We start from the raw sequence: 14,986 nt of genomic DNA, 5'->3' as shown, positions 1-14,986 counted from the left end.
AGACACACAATATGTGTTTATTTAATTGAACGCTTTTGACTCGTCATTGATGCCTAAGTCAGTGACCTTGAGAATCAAGTCTCTCTTCATATGAGAGCTTCTAACATGTAAGCGTCTAGACAGTCATTTTATTTTTGGTATTTTTGGCAAAGTGAGTTGCTTCTGGAATTTAACAAAACCAAACAACGCCTGTCTCCCTAGAGTCTCATCCGAAGCTGTGCCACCTCGTCTTCAGTTTGCTGAGACTTGTGCTGCCTGTCCCCTCCGTCATAAAGAGGGGTGAAGGAGACAAAGATCTTACAAATCCCACTGGAACATTCTAGTGAAAAATGGGAGCGCCACTGGATTGGAGCCTTCCGCCAGAGGCAGCCAGAGCCAGAAAGAGCTTGTGCTCCTCAGTGGGCTGGACACATGGGATTAATTCAGGCAGGAGCCACGCAAGAAATGCTGGCCCCTGCAGAGTGCTAAAGAGAAGGAATTTTAAGATCCAGACTGAACAGAAAGCTGGTGTGAGGTGTGGTGGGATTAGGGGTGGTGAAGAGAGGTGGGAAGGATTTACTGCCTTAACCCAATGGCTCTTAATCTGCTAAGGCTGATATTAAATTTCTAATCTGGGGCCAGGTACAGTGGGTACCTGTAAGGCACCTCTGTAATCTCAGCATTTTGGAGGCTGAGATAGAAGGATCACTTGAGGCCAGGAGTTAGAGACTAGCCTGGTCAACATGGTGAGATGCTCATCTCTATTTTTTAAAATTTTTTTTGGAGGAGTGTTACTCTGTCTCCTAGGAGTGCAATGGCACAATCTCAGCTCACTGCAACTTCTGCAACCTGGGTTCAAGTGATTCTCCTGCCTCAGCTTCCTGAGTAGCTGGGATTACAGGTGCATGCCACCACACCCAGCTAACTTTTGTATATTTAGTAGAGATAGGGTTTCACCATGTTGGCCAGGATGGTCCTGACTCCTGACCTAGTGATCCACCTGCCTTGGCCTCCCAAAGTGCTGGGATTACAGGTGTGAGCCACCACGCCCGGCCTATCTTTTTAATTTTTTAAAGTTTAAATAAAATTTAACAAATAAAAATTTAATTTTGGGTATTTACGTGTATGTGTGTGTGTGTGTGTGTGTGTGTATTTATGTATTTTAGAGAACTGGTCCGGAATTTTTTATCAGGGTTGCTGTAGAATCTGTGTCCCAAATGGTTAAGAACCACAGTTCTGGAAGGCATGCAATTAGGCTAGCAAATCATCTCCATCCTAAACATGACCTGAACTGAAACAATCACGAGAAAGGAAAAGTGCTGCATGCGCCAAAGAAAACAAAAGCCACTTCCAACAGGAATTGGCTGTCACATTCTCTGCACTTGGAAAAAAAATCAACAGAGCATCCGCCCAGCCTGCACAAGGCCCATCCCTTAAGCCCAGGTCTCCAGGGAATGCAGTGAGCTTTTGTTTTCCAGTCTGTGGGCAACTGGCTGGGCAAGGAGCCAGCAGGGAGAGACCATGATGGAAGAAAATAGTGCTGATCCGAGTGGGCTGGAAGCACCCGAAGGTGGGCCCTGGCTGATGCCGGGACAGAGATGCTGCGATGACCCATCTCGGGAGGAGCCATGTGCTGGCTGCGAGTTCTCTCCCGCTCTCTTGATGTTGCTCCAGCCAGAATGTTGGGCCTGCTTTTCTCTCTTGGTGCTCCGGGGCACCTCAGTATTAATCATGGGCCTCGGTGTGTTTCTAAGTAGATTTTTGGACCCTTCGTGGTTGGCAAGTCCCTGTTTCTCCCTGGGGCCACCCGTGCTATCAGATCGGAGCACCGGCCCACGTTTAAGATTGTGTCACATTTGGTTTTCGGCGGACACTCCCTTTGCCTGGCCCTTCTTGCCTTTGTAAGAGAAGGACCTAGGACGTGGCAAAGGTCCCAGTCAACGCTGGAAGGAGCCCTGAGAGCAGGCGGGAGGGCCCAGAGCCAGCGTGCTGCGCCAGCACTCCGTGTAACCTCCAGGGAGGGCGCAGTCCACACATGCCCTGGCTTCCGAGAGGCAGGCCCTGCATGTCAGCCCACAGCCATCCGCTCCAGCTCAGCCTGTCTGAGGACCCCAGGGATTCTCACTCGGCCTGGAGTTGTTTTTCTGTGTTTGCCTGTATGTCCTATCTTTGCTATACCCCACAAGAGATTCCTGGTTTCCTTCCCCAAATCTGTTTCTCTTCCAAGCTTTCTCATCTCAATAAACAGTGCCTTCATCACCCAGGGGCTCATCTTTTGGGTCCCCAGCACCTCCTCCTTGGAAAGATCCTCCCAGGCACCAGATCTGAAGTGACCCCATCACCCACCCACACATCAAGATCCCCTCCTTCATGCCAGCCTGTTTATTGATCACATTCTGTAATTATTTCATTTTTCTGTCTGTCTCCTCACTCAAAATGTAGAGTTGGCTGGGCACAGGGGCTCATGCCTGTAATCCCAGCACTTTGGGAGGCCAAGGTAGGAGGGAGGATCACTTGACTCCAGGGTTTTGAGGCCAGCGTGGACTATAAAGTGAAACCCCATCTCTACAAAAAAATTAAAAAATTAGCCTGGCCGGGCATAGTGGCTCATACCTGTGATCCTAGCACTTTGGGATGCCAAGGCAGGCAGATCACTTGGTCAGGAGTTCAAGACCAGTCTGATCAACACAGTGAAACCCTGTCTCTACTAAAAATACAAAAATTAGCCGGGCGTGGTGGCATGCATCTGTAATCCCAACTACTCAGGAGGCTGAGGCAAGAGAATCATGGGAGGTGGAGGTTGCAGTGAGCCACGATGGCGCCACTGCACTCCAGCCTGGGTGACAGAGCAAGACTTCATCTCAAAAAATAATAATAAAGAAATAAACAATAAAAAACAAATTAGTCTGAAGTGACAGCATGCACCTGCAGTCCCAGCTACTCAGGAGGCTGAAGTGGGAGGATCGCTTGAGCCCAGCAGGTCAAGGTTGGAGTGAGCCATGATTGTGCCACTGCACTCCAGCCTGGGTGAGAGGGTGAGACCCTGCTTAAAAAATAAATATATATATATTTAAAAAAGTAGAGTCTATGAGGATGGGAACAGCTGGACATACTATGTTTGCTTATCCTCATTCACTCTCCAGCCCTCTCCCCTCCTGCCTACAGCTCAGGGGGCTGACCAATGGGGACTGTGCCTTGGGGTTCTCTGCAGACTCCTGGGTTGCCCACGCACAGTTCCCATCCATGGACTATCCCCAAGCTCCCAACCCCAAGGTTTTCAGTTTGTGTCCCCTAAGGGAAGGGACAAGGAAGAGATGAGAGAGCAGAGGACAATGATGCCAGGGTAGCTCCCTCCCTGCCGTGGCCCCTGCCCACTCCCTCTGCTGCAGCCCTTGCCAGGCTTCAGGAACCACTTTCTCCCCTTGCCTATCTGGGCAGTAACGGCTGCCATGTGTCACCACCCCTGAAATGCTTCACCATGCCTTCAACCAGGGTTTCTCTCCACCCCGCATACATGGCTGCAAACGTCCCTTCATGAAACTCTCAATGACCCTTTTTGAACATGAAAGGACCCTAGGGATGGTTCTGACCAATACTGGGGCCATGTCTGACTCATTCACCAGCATTTCCCAACAACGTGCTGGGGCATGTCTGGCGTGTCTTAGGTACTCAATGCATGTGTTTTGAATACATATAAATGAATGATAAAGATATTGTGTTTTTATTTACATTTTTATTAAGATGGAATTTATGGGTCAGTCATGGTGGCTCAAGCCTGCAATCCCAGCACTTTGGGAGGCTGAGGCAGGTGGATTACTTGAGGTCAGGAGTTCAAGACCAATCTGGTCAATATGATGAAATCCCGTCTCTACTAAAAACACAAAAATTGGCCAGGCTCGGTGCCTCATGCCTGTAATCCCAGCACTTTGGGAGGCCGAGGCGGGTGGATCACGAGGTCAAGAGATCGAGACCATCCTGGCCAACATGGTGAAACCCCGTCTCTACTAAAAATACAAAAAAATTAGCTGGGCATGGTGGCGCACACTTGTAATCCCAGCTACTCGGGAGGCTGAGGCAGGAGAATTGCTTGAACCCAGGAGGCAGAGGTTGCAGTGAGCCAAGGTTGTACCACTGCACTCCAGCCTGGCGCCTGGTGACAGAGTGAGACTCTGTCTCAAAAAAGAAAAAGTTGTCTGGGCATGGTGGTGTGCTTCTGTAATCCTAACCACTTAGGAGGCTGAGGTGGAAGGATGGTTTGAGCCCAGGAGGCAGAGGTTGCAATGAGCTGAGATCCTGCCACTGCACTCCAGCCTGGGTGACAGAGTGGGACTCCATCTCAAAAAAAAAAAAGAATTTATGAACCATACAATTCACCCTTTTAAAGTATACAATCCAGTGTTTTTCAGTGTATTCACAAACATGAAATAAGACCATCACCACTGTCTAATTTCATTCCCTCTCAAAGGAGCTCTGTACCCATTGGCAGTCACTCCCCATTTCTCCCCTCCCCCTGCACCCAGAAACAACTTATCTACCTTCTTTTTTTTGACAGAGTCTCACTCTTGTTGCCCAGCCTGGAATGCAATGGCGCGATCTTGGCTCACTGTAACCTCCGCCTCCCGAGTTGAAGTGATTCTCCTGCCTCAGCCTGCCTAATAGCTAGGATTACAGGCATGCGCCACCAAACCCAGCTAATTAGTAGAGACAGGGTTTCTCCATGTTGGTCAGGCTGATCTCGAACTCCTGACCTCAAGTGATCCACCCACCTTGGCCTCCCAAAGTGCTGGGATTACAGGCGTGAGCCCTCGTGCCAGCCTCTACTTTCTGTCTCTATGAACTTGCCTATTTTGGACTTTTCATTCAAATGGAAGGTACAGTATATGATCATTTGTGTCTAGCTTCTTTCACTTAAGCACAATATTCTTAAAGTTCACCCTCGGTATGGCATGCATCAATATTTGATTCCCTTTTTCTTTTTTTTTTTTTTTTGAGACAGAGTTTTGCTCCTGTTACCCAGGCTGAAGTGCAATGGCGCGATCTCAGCTCACTGCAACCTCCGCCTCCTGTGTTCAAGCAATTCTCCTGCCTCAGCCTCCCAAATAGCTGGGATTATAGGTGCCCACCACCACACCCGGCTAATTTTTTGTATTTTTAGTAGAGACAGGTTTTCACCATGTTGGTCAGGCTGGTCTTTAACTCCTGACCTCAGGTGATCCACCTGCCTCGGCCTCCCAAAATGCTGGGATTACAAGTGTGAGCCACCACACCCAGCCTATTTGACTCCTTTTTATGGCTGAGTAGCACTCCAGTGTATAGAAACAACACATTTTGTTTACCCCTTCATGAGGTGATTTGGGTCATTTCTGCCCCTTTTGGGTCATTATGAGTAAGCTGCTAAGAACATCGGCGTACTTGTTTTTGTGTGAACATGTTTTCAATACTCTTGGGTACATATCTAGGAGTGGAATTGCTGGGTCATGCGATAAGTCTACGTTTAACTTTTTGAGTAAGGATACTGTGTTTTCAATCTCTGTGTTTTTCACGGGGTTACCCAGTACCTTCTTTATCCTGTGGTTCCATGGTTCTGCATGGAAAAGAACCCAAATAGACAAGGATGTGAATCAAAGGAAGTTTAAACACTGCAGGTCCACTCCGAGGTATACATCCAGGAGACATTCTTGCACACATAAGCCAGGCTATAGAAGCAAAAATGCTCATAGTAGTATTGTTGGCAAAAAACAAAACAAAACAAAAAAGCAGACAATGACCTAATGTCCATTAACAGTAGAATGGCTGGGTGTGGTGGCTCACACCTGTAATCCCAGCACTTCAGGAGGCCAAGGCAGACGGATCACCTGAGGTCTTGAGTTTGAGACCAGCCTGACCAATACGGAAAAAAACCCGTCTCTACTAAAACTACAAAAATTAGCTGGGTATGATGGCACATGCCTGTAGTCCCAGCTACTCAGGAGGGTGAGGAGGAGAATCACTGGAACCCAGGAGGGCAGAGGTTGCAGTGAGCTGAGGTCGCAGCATTGCACTCCAGCCTGGCAACAAGAGCGAGACTCTGTCTAAAATATATATATATGTAACCAAAAAAAACAGGATAATGGTTATCTCTGGCAGGGAGAGAGGGAGGCAGTTCAGAGAGAGGCACAAGAAGGTCTTCCAGGCTACAGCCAATGTTCTAGTTCTTATCCTAGGTGATGGATACATAGGAGCTTATTCAGAATTACTCATAACTGTATATAGGTACTACTTATGCCCTATTCTGAAAGGTGTTTTTTTTTTTTTTTTTTTTTTTTTTTGAGACAGTCTCGCTCTGTTGCCCAGGCTGGAGTGCAGTGGCACAATCTCAGCTCAAGTGATCCTCCTGCCTCAGCTTCCTGAGTAGCTGGGACTACAGGCACACACCACCATGCCCAGCTAATTTTTATTTTTATTTTTGTAGAGTTGGGGTCTGGGTATGTTGCCCAGGCTGGTCTCGAACTCCTGGCCTCAAGTGATCCTCTTACCTCAGCCTCCCAACATATTGTTCTTACAAATATGAGCCACCACTCCCAGGAAGACCTCTAGTTCATGGAGGAAGAGATGTAATATATTTTGTTGTTTTTGGAAGAAGGCCATATGGGCTTTGGGGTCCAAATTATCTGGAGAAAGACCTGGCTCTACTAGAGGAAGTCCAACTAAGTAAAATTAGTGGAGGCTGAGCCAAGAGGATCACAGAAGACTGAGGCTGCAGTGAGTCATGATCACGACACTGCACTCCAGCCTGGGTGACAGAGTGAGACCCAGTCTCTATAAATAAATAAATAAAAACTAGGGGTCTCAATAACCTAGACAGCATAAGGTTTACAGTTGCTTTCTTCTAAGTCCAGTGATTTCTTTGGAGTTTTCCTCCCATAACTAAAATCTCTTTCTTTCAAAACGTTGCTGGACAAAGTTCTCCAAGGACCGATGCCAGTCCAGTAGCTTTTATTCTGGTTTTTCACATTAATTGTGACTGGGTTCTAAAAATGATTAAGCTGTTCATTTGCAAGGCTTCCAGGCCCTTCCATCCAAACCAAAAGGGAAAACACTTCAGTTGAAATAAGCGTGGGTTGGCCACACACTAGTGACAGGAAAGCTTTACAATGAGCTTGTGGGAGTTTATAAAAGAAAGCAGAACCCACTGATTCATTCAGCTGCCTGGTAAAATGACCACAATATGCCATCCATATCCTTGCAGGCAAGATATAAACAGTTTGTTTGGAGATCTGGTTACAACATAATATTTGAAAAATAAACTTTTTAAATTGACGTAGAACTTACCGAAAAACACACAAATCATAAGTGCACAGCTCAGTGAATTTACCCTAAAGTAAACATACTCCTATAACCACCACCCAGATGAAGAATTTACCGGCATTCCAGAAGCCCCTCTCAGGCCCCCTCCCAGTCACTGTCCCCACCCTCTCCCTAAAGGCAACCATTATAATTTTAATCTTCTGACCTCCATATTTTTATATATCTGATGGCCCAGATAATTATCTCTGGAGGCCAGAGTTAATCAGAAGCTGGGAGGATTGTTTGCCTGTGAGTCATTTCTCTTAGGAATAGTTTATCAGTGAGGATGCTTCCAGCTGCAAGTAATAGAAACCTCAACTCAGATGGCTTAAACAAGAAGAAAATTTATGATCTCCACATAAATGGAAGACCTGCTTCACAGCATGCTGTAGGGTTAATTGAGTTAGCAGATTGAGTCAACAGACACCCATGTTCTTTCCACCTCCCGCCTTGGCTATCCTCAGTATTTGCTTCATGCTCAGGCTGGTGATAGAACAGCCACCGATGCTCTTTCTTGTGGCTCTCTCTTTGGAGAGAAAACTTCTCCCAGAGGTCGCTCAGCAGACAGCCCCTCACATTCCATTGGTGAGAACAGGGTCACATGTACAACCAGTCAGACCGGGGGCAGGGATTATCCCAATGTCTTAGACTTATCATGGGGATGGGATGGACATGGAGAAGTCCACTCCAAAGCTCCCCAGAGAAAGCCATGTAATTAAATAGAAAGTGTCTGCTTTCATTTACAAGCATGCTTTACATTACTAAATGGTAACAAGAGTTATAAACAGTGGAGATATGTGGCTGAACATACTGTTGGAGATTCAAGGTTAGAGGCAAGAAAGTAACTCTGTGATGAAAGAATAAATTAACTGCAGAAAAATAAACAGAGCAGCTTTTGCTCTTTCTCCTCTGAACATCAATGATCCTTCCTGTCTGAATTGCCTCTTTCGGTACTGAATCATAAACTTGTTTTTTTTTTTTTATGAGATGGAGTCTCACTCTGTAGCCCAGCTGGAGTGCAGTGGCGCGATCTGGGCTCACTGCAACCTCTGCCTCCCAGGTTCAAGCGATTCTCCTACCTCAGCCTCCCAAGTAGCTGGGATTACAGGCACCTGCCACCATGCACAGCGAATTTTTGTATTTTTAGTACAAGTGGGGTTTCACTGTGTTGGCCAGCCTGGTCTCAAACATATATGAGTCATATATGTATCAAATGAGTCATATGTCAATATTTAATAATTTAATAATACATGAATTAATATTTGACTTATTAAATACATCAATATTTAGTAAGTATATGCCAATATTTAATAAGTCAAATATTCATGCATGTATTACTATTTATATTCTCAAGGTAGCTGAGACTGTAACACACTTCCATCACTTTTTTTTTTTGAGATGGAGTCTTGCTCTATTGCTCAGGCTCGAGTACAGTGGTGTGATTTCAGCTCACTGAAACTTTTGCCTCCCGGGTTCAAGCAATTCTCCTGCCTCAGCCTCCCAAGTAGCTGGGATCACAGGCATACACCACCATGCCTAGCTAATTTTTGTAGTTTCAGTAGAGATGAGGTTTCACCATATTGGCCAGGCTGGTCTCGAACTCCTGACCTCATGTGATCCACCTGCCTCTGCCTCCATAAGTGCTGGGATTACAGGCGTGAGCCACCATGCCCGGACCCCATCTCTTTTATCAATGTGCTAGTCACATATTATTTGAACACTAGATGAATTCCTGTTGGAATAATCTGTCACCGAAGAAGATCTGGATAGGTAAGCTACACTCAGTAGTCAAAAGCAATCAAAACATTGATAGGTAAAATAGTGATATTTTTGTGTTAAATGGTAACATGTATATATCTATAGATGGTAGGACAATTAGGTTTCAAAGATAAGGCATCACACTATGTGTGTGTGTGTGTGTGTGTGTGTGTGTGTGTGTGTGTGTGTATGTGTCTGTGTGTGTACATATATATATGTTGTATTTTTTGAGATGGAGTCTCACTCTGTTGCCCAGGCTGGAGTGTAGTGCTGCATTTTTGGCTCACTGCAACCTCTGCCTCCCAGGTTTAAGCAAGTCTCCTGCCTCAGCCTCCAGAGTAGCTGGGATTACAGGCGCCCACCACCACACCTGGCCGATTTTTGTATTTTCAGTAGAGATGGGGTTTCCCCATGTTGGCCAGGTTGATCTTGAACTCCTGACCTCAGGGGATCTGCCCCAGTTGGCTTCCAAAGTGCTCAGATTACAGGTGTGAGCCACTGTGCCCTGCCAAGAGGTCTTTAAATAATCATTCACAGAAGATGAATACACAAGCTGATATTATACTTACTATCAGCAAGAAAGGATGAATACCAGGGCAATTCCAATTGAAGAGTAAAAAGTTCAGCATATCCTTCAGAAAAATATTGACCATGAAACTAACATTCCTGAGGAAGGTATTTTTTTTTTTTACAATTGTTTTTAGGATTTTAATTGCACTATATTTATAAGGCATTGTATCAGCACAAATATTATAAACATTGTATCTAATAGACACAGTTCTAATATGAGAAGTTACAGCAATAATACTTGATTTTGATGGGCCTATCCCTACCCAAGTTTTAGAAAATGTATTCTCTTCTACAAAGTAAAAATATAATATTGCACAATCATCAAATATTTTGGTTGTTCTTATGATATGCAACAGCCATTCAGTATTCCCAGGATGTTTAAATTTTCATTCTTCTTAGAATTCCAATTCCTTTTCAAGAATAACATAGGAGTCGTATACATTTTGCTGTTCATTCTTATGTCAACCAGAAGTGTATCTTTTATTTGTAACTCAATACTACTTCACTTTGCTTTTCAGCATAGGTCAGGCCTTCTTGAAAGAAGTTGAATATTTCATGAGGTCAAGACCCAATATAGCCAAGCATCCTCTAATGAGGACCCTCAGTGTTACAAAGAAGCCTCTGTTAATTTGTTCTATGAAGGTCAGATGAAGGTTGTAGAGATTTTAAAAGGAACACTCGTTTCTACCTTACCAGCAGAGTGGACATTTTTCACTTCTGTTTTGCTAAAATTACCCCCAGCCAAGCAATCCAATGGATCCTGAGCATCTTCTATGTGTGGGGCATTGCACTGTGAAATGGTTTGGCTCTGCGTCCCCATCCAAATCCCATCGTGAATTGTACTCCTATAATTCCCAGGTATTGAGGGAGGGACCCAGTGGGAGATAACTGAATCATGGGGGTGGTCGCCCCATACTGTTCTCGTGGTAGTGAATAAATTTCAGGAGATCTGATGGTTTTATCAGGGGTTTTCACTTTTGGGTCTTCCTCATTCTCTCTTTGCCTGCTGCTATCCATGTAAGACCTGACTTGCTCCTCCTTGCCTCCCACTGTGATTGTGAGGCTTCCCCAGCTGCATGGAACTGTAAGTCCAACTAAACCTCTTTCTTTTGTAAATTGCCCAGTCTCGTGTATATCTTTATCAGCACTGTGAACTCGGACTAATACACGCCGGGATAGTGAAGGATCACAAAGTAAGAATACTGCCCAATCTCTGCCCTCAAAGAGACTACCAGTCTAGTTGGGAAGACTAACACAAAAACTATTCAGGTGCGAAAGAATGACATGGCACATGTGTGACAGGGACTCAGGGAAGGGAGAATTCAGCTGGAGTAGATGAGAAGGATGTGAGGTTTCATGGAGAACGTGGGACTTAGGCTGGTCTTTGAAGCCTGGATATGACTCAGTTAGGTCGACATGGTAAATATGCTACCTGTCTACTGCCACTCTCTTCATGCCAACGTGGCTCCACTTTCTGCCGAGCTCAGATCCAACCCAGTGCTCTAGGCAACGCAGGCCCATCCACTGCAACCAGAACTCATGACAAAACTCATTTGCCAATAGAAATGGGTGGGAGTGGATGTTGGATATTGGCTCACGGAAAACAATGCTCAAAAGTACAAGTGGTAGGAAAAGAACATGGTGGGAGAAAAGACAGTGGATGCGGCCGGGCAAAAGTAGGTTCTCTAGGTAATAAAATCTGATAGGTAGTATTGGGTCAATTCATAATGTTTAATAAAGAATAGCTTAGAGGCCAGGCACAGTGGCTCACACCTGTAATCCCAGCACTTTGGGAGGCCAAGGCGGGTGGATCACCTGACATCAGGGGTTCGAGACCAGCCTGGCCAACATGGTGAAACCCTGTCTCTATCAAAAATACAAAAAATTAGCTGAGTGTGTTGGCAGGCGCCTGTGGTCCCAGTTACTTGGGAGGCTGAGGCAGCAAAATCACCTGAAACCAGGGGGCAGAGGTTGCAGTGCACCAAGAACGTGCCACTGCACTCCAGCCTGAGCAATAAAGCAAGACTGTCTCAAAAAAGGAAAAGCAAAGCTTGGAAGGAATACGAATAGCAAATACAGAAAACAATATGGGTGCATCCACTTTTTTAAAAAAATCTCATTTAGAAAAAACTCAAACCTCTGAATAGACTTAAGAGTGATAATTCATAATTCTTATGAGCAAATTATTTCTTAAGTGATGGGATTACATTATTCATTTTAAAATATGTAAAGAATTATGTGACCAAAATGATTTCTACTTTCCAGGTACCTAAGAAGAGGTATACAATATTAGATTTGGGATGCAAAATATCCAGTTCCACAGTGAAATAGGCATTCTTAGATCTTGCTTGGTGGGACAGTAAATTGTGCCACTCTTAGAAAGTAGTTAGTGGAACAGAGACTTAACAATATACATATCCTTAGACTGGATAACTTCAGAGCAAGAAATTGATCCTAACGAAAAGCAAAGAAGCGTAGAAAAGGCTTTCAAAGATTTCTTTACAATGCTGTTTATAATTTCTAGAAGTCTTATTCTCTGAATGTTCCTTTTCTTTTTCTTTTTTTTTCTTTTTTTTTTTTTTTATGAGGAGTTTTGGCTCTTGTTACCCAGGCTGGAGTGCAATGGCGCGATCTCGGCTCACCGCAACCTCCGCCTCCTGGGTTCAGGCAATTCTCCTGCCTCAGCCCCCTGAGTCGCTGGGATTACAGTCACACGCCACCATGCTCAGCTGAATTTTTGTATTTTTAGTAGAGACGGGGTTTCACCATGTTGACCAGGATGGTCTTGATCTCTTGACCTCGTGATCCACCCACCTCGGCCTCCCAAAGTGCTGGGATTACAGGCTTGAGCCACCACGCCCGGCCTTCTTTTTTTTTTTTTTTGAGACGGAGTCTCGCTCTATCACACTGCACTGTTGGAGTGCAATGGCGAAATCTCAGCTCACTGCAACCTCTACCTCCCAGGTTCAAGAGATTCTCCTGCCTCAGCCTCCCAAGTAGCTGGGACTACAGGTACCCACCACCATGCCTGGCTAATTTTTGTATTTTCAGGAGAGATGGGGGTTTCACCATGTTTGCCAGGCTGGTCTCAAACTCCTAACTTCAGGTGATCTGCCTGCCTCGGCCTCCCAAAGTGCTGGGATAATAGGCATGAGCCACCATGCCCAGCCTGAATGTTCCTTTTCTAAAATACCATCCTATTGTATGCATGGAGACAATGTCATCTCTCATCTCTTTGGATTTCGTTGTAGTCCGACCATGGGAAGCCCCTAAATGTCAGTATCTATGGATCTTTTTTTTTTGAACTAGTCAGTTTCTCTAGAGGTGAATCTGCTTATCTCCTGCCTAGGGCAGTATAGCCCTGGCTGTTGGTTTTCTAGGAGCCAAGGGGTGGGAGGTCTTGAACTCCAGACCTTGTGATCCACTTGCCTCCACTTCCCAAAGTGCTGGGATTACAGGCGCGAGCCACCGCACCCGATGTAAATGTATACCTTTTATTCTGACTCCCATCATTCTGTGGCTTTTGGAAAGGAGTAGAGATAAACAAGTTTGTTCAAACTGCTGTATTCAATCAGAAATCCCTTTCAGGTTTTCTTAGAGTGATCAAAAATAGCATAAATATTAGCCAGGTTTGGTGGCTCACACCTGGAATCCCAGAACTTTGGGAGGCCGAGGAGGGCAGATCAATTGAGATTAGGAGTTCGAGACCAGCCTGTTCAACATGGGGAAACCCATTTCTACTAAAAATATAAAAATTAGCTAGGTGTGATGGCACATGCCTGTAATCCCAGTTTCTCAGGAGACTGAGGCAGAAGAATTGCTTGAATCTGGGAGGCAGAGGTTGCAGTGACCCGAGATCATGCCACTGCACTACAGCTTGGGCGACAGAGTGAAATTCTGAATCAAAAAAAAAAAAGGCCTGGTGCGGTGGCTCACGCCTGTAATCTCAACACTTTGGGAGGCCAAAGGTGGGCAGATCACCCTCGGTCAGGAGTTCAAGACCAACCTGGTCAACATGGTGAAACCCCGTCACTACTAAAAATGCAAAAATTAGCTGGGCATGATGGTGCATGCCTGTGATCCCAGCTACTCCACAGGCTGAGGCAGGAGGATTGCTTGAACCTGGGAAGCGGAAGTTCAGTGAGCTGAAATCATGCCACTGCACTCTAGCCTGGGCAACAGAGCAAGACTCCTGTCTCAAAAAAAAAAAAGAAAGAAAGAGATGGAAATGTTACATTCTCAGCTACTGTGAGAATATAAATATTAACACATATATCCACACATATGCTCATATTCATAATATTCTTTAGAAAAAAATGAGATTTTTAAATTTAAATTTTAATTTACTAAGAGGATCTCATTCTTACCCAAGCTAGAGTACAGTGGTGCATTCATAGCTCACTGTAGCTTCAAACTCCTGGGCTCAAGTGCTCCTGTCTCAAAAAAAAAAAAAAAAGTGTCAATCCACTATAAAATTCTGTGAAACCTGAGCGTTGTGTGCTATGGTAGTATGTGCCTATAGTCCCAGCTACTCAGGAGTCTGAGAAGGGAGGATCACTTCAAGGTCAGAAGTTCGAGGCTACAGTGTGCAGTGATTGATTGTATCTGTGAATAGCCACTACACTTTTGCCTGGGCAACCTAGTGAGGCCCTGTCTCTAAAAACAAATAAGTAGGCCAGGTGCGGTGGCTCACACCTGTAATCCCTGCACTTTGGGAGGATGAGGCAAGTGGATCACGAGGTCAGGAGATCGAGACCAGTCTGACCAACATGGTGAAACCCCATCTCTACTAAAAATACAAAAATTAGCTGGGCATGGTGGCATGTGCCTGTAATCTCAGCTGCTTGGGAGGCTGAGGCAGGAGAATCGTTTGAACACAGGAGGCAGTGGTTGCAGTGAGCCAAGATCATGCCATTGCACTCCAGCCTGGGCAACAAAGCAGGACTCCATCTCAATAATAATAATAATAATAATAATAAGTAAATAGAAAGAAAAAAATCTATCCAGAAAGAGTCTAAATAATTTCTGTAGACACTCTGCTCTCAGGGAGGTGGAGCATAACTCTCCATTCCTTAAGTGTGGGCTGTGCAGTGACTTCCTTCCACAATGTGGGACAATATGCAAAGTCCCTCCTAAAGGGTGACTAGACAGTGGAGGAAACTGATAAACACTACCTCGGCCAGGTAATCAAGGTCAACATTAGTCGTCACAGATCACATTGATACTATGTCCTCTGGAGATGATGTAAAGAAGATGGCAATTTATAACCTCTGTCTAATCAAGAGAAAAACATCTGACAAATTTTAACAGAGCGTATCCTACAACGTACATGACTAGTGCTCCTTAAAACTGT

The sequence above is a fragment of the Sapajus apella genome, unplaced genomic scaffold (assembly GCF_009761245.1).
Source record: "Sapajus apella isolate SASKATOON/1434 unplaced genomic scaffold, GSC_monkey_1.0 scaffold15, whole genome shotgun sequence".
Lineage (NCBI taxonomy): Eukaryota > Metazoa > Chordata > Mammalia > Primates > Cebidae > Sapajus > Sapajus apella.
This window is presented reverse-complemented; position numbering follows the sequence as displayed.